Source organism: Octopus bimaculoides, chromosome 3 (assembly GCF_001194135.2).
Source record: "Octopus bimaculoides isolate UCB-OBI-ISO-001 chromosome 3, ASM119413v2, whole genome shotgun sequence".
Lineage (NCBI taxonomy): Eukaryota > Metazoa > Mollusca > Cephalopoda > Octopoda > Octopodidae > Octopus > Octopus bimaculoides.
This window is the reverse complement of record NC_068983.1, coordinates 38,161,543-38,163,924: the sequence shown is the minus strand read 5'-3', so window position 1 is coordinate 38,163,924 and position 2,382 is coordinate 38,161,543. Positions and strand designations below refer to the sequence as shown.

Here is a 2,382-nt window from a genome sequence, read left to right as displayed (position 1 = left end):
AACTACCTCCTCCACACATTCTACTTCGCTGGCGAAAATCCTTTTGCTATCAAACTGAACTGAGACTACTCTGGCTTCTACAATACAAACTTTTTGTTTTGAAAAGATCAAAATTAAAACTTTGCGTTAAAATGTCATCTTTCTTTCACTTATTTCAGTCTTGTTGAACCACCGCTTTGATCTGTTTAGTCGAACATATCGACCTCCACCCTACGGTCAAGTTATGGGAACCAGGGCCGGCCCAAGAGTTACTGGCGTCCCGGGCAAGCTGAACTTCGGCGTGTACAAGCTGGCGGTCGTGGAAATTTCCTTGTCTTTGTCATGCCCTACTTGGCGCCCCAGGCGACTGCCCGAGTTGCCAGTACCTTGAGCCGGCCCTGATGGAAACGTAAACAAACCTACATCGATTGTCATAGTAATGACTCCACCCTGAAAGGGTGAAAACAACGCTGGCTCCAATAGAATTAGAACTCATAATATGCCCAGTGTTCTACCGATCCTCTCACATTTTGCCTGGTGTTCTACCGACTCTTTCAACTCAATGCCTTTAATCACCATATTATAATTTTGCTTGTCACTCCGTAAGTTAGCATATGTGTTGAACACTCTGCTGAGCAGTTATTACTAGAAACGAGTGGTTTTTACTAAAGTAGTGACCAAGGCGGTGAGCTGACAGAGTCGTTAGAATGTTGAGCAAAATGTTTCACAGCATTCAGCAGATTCGACTTTGCCTTTCATCCTTTCAGGATCGATGAAATAAGTACTAGTTGAACACTAGGGTCGATGCCCCAAAATTTCAGGCCCAAACTTTTTAGATAACTGACCCAAACTTTCAGACCCAAACTTTTTAGATCATTGACCTCTCATCGACCCCTAGGCATGTACAAGAAAGTAAACAAATAATAATTAAGTGGATGTGCATTTATCGACCCTTTGAATAGTCCCATCGACCCCCAGGGGTCGATATCAACTACTTTGGAGACCCCTTCTATAGTAGAAAAATCATTACTCTTGTTACTAGCAGAAATTCCATCTTCTGGGTGGCTTTCTGCTAGTAATTACTATACTGGTAATCCTAAAGGTATGGCTGGCACATTGCATGAGAACCATCTTACCATTTACCAGACAAAAACACCTAATACCTGATCTGGTCACGCATAGACAAAACAGAATGATTGTACTGAATGTCACAGTTAGATTCAGGCAGAGCACATCCTTAAAGGACTCTACAAGCTGTCCATTCTTATGCTCTAAGTTCAAATGCCACTGAGGTCAATTTTGCCTTTCATCCTTTTTGGGGCTGATGAAAATAAGTACTGGTCAAGCACTGTGGTCAATGTAATCGACAAACCCTCTCACCCAAAATTTCAGGTTTTGTACTGATAGTAGATAAGATTATTGTCTTTGATTAGATTTCTTAATTTACTCAGAAAAAAATGGATGAAAATGTATTACAAGGAGTTGGGTCTGTAATCTGATTGATTACAAGTTCAAACAATGCCCAAATCATTCAACCGATTGTTATTTTGGCATTGTTAATTAATTTCTTTTGACTAGACACAAAATCAATTTCTGGACATAATGAACAACAACAATAATTGCTGCCACTATCACCCTATCACAACATTTTATACTCAACTATTCTGATTCTAGGATATAAACACACTGTTTGAAAGTAATCTAAATTAAAACCTTCTATCAAAATTTCTTGTTAATTTCAATTCCAAACTAATTAAATAATGACAAAGTTATTTAACTAAATTCTTCATTATTTCCAAAATTAATAGAAACAAAGGTAGTTGAACTTCAACAGAAATACCATAATAAAAGGAATAAATATCCACTTTCCCAGAGAAGCTTTTCTGCAGCCAGATGCCCTTCCTGTTGTCAACCCTCATTTTTCCAAAGCAAGATATTTTCTCTATAGGCAGACATGTTTCCACAGAAGATTGGAAATAAATGACACCACTTGTATGACGGTGATGCTCACTTACAACTATCAATGTGATATCAAGATGTAGACACACACACACATTTATATATCATCATCATCATCATCATCATCGTTTAACGTCCGCTTTCCATGCTAGCATGGGTTGGACGATTTGACTGAGGACTGGTGCAACCGGATGGCTACACCAGGCTCCAATCTAATTTGGCAGAGTTTCTACAGCTGGATGCCCTTCCTAACGCCAACCACTCAGAGAGTGTAGTGGGTGCTTTTACGTGTCACCCGCACGAAAACGGCCACGCTCGAAATGGTGTCTTTTATGTGCCACCCGCACAAGAGCCAGTCCAGGGGCACTGGCAAAGATCTCGCTCAAAAACCCTACAAGGCCAGTCAGGCGGTACTGGCAACGGTCACGCTCAGGATGGTACATC

At 40.5% G+C, this 2,382-nt stretch overlaps 1 protein-coding gene across 1 annotated transcript in view; it reads right to left on the bottom strand.

The window, feature by feature from the left end:
* The window catches only part of LOC106875592 (ceramide glucosyltransferase 2), a 315,466-nt gene that overhangs the window by 6,521 nt on the left and 306,563 nt on the right, over positions 1-2,382 (bottom strand). The gene's annotated exons all lie outside the window — the stretch shown is intronic.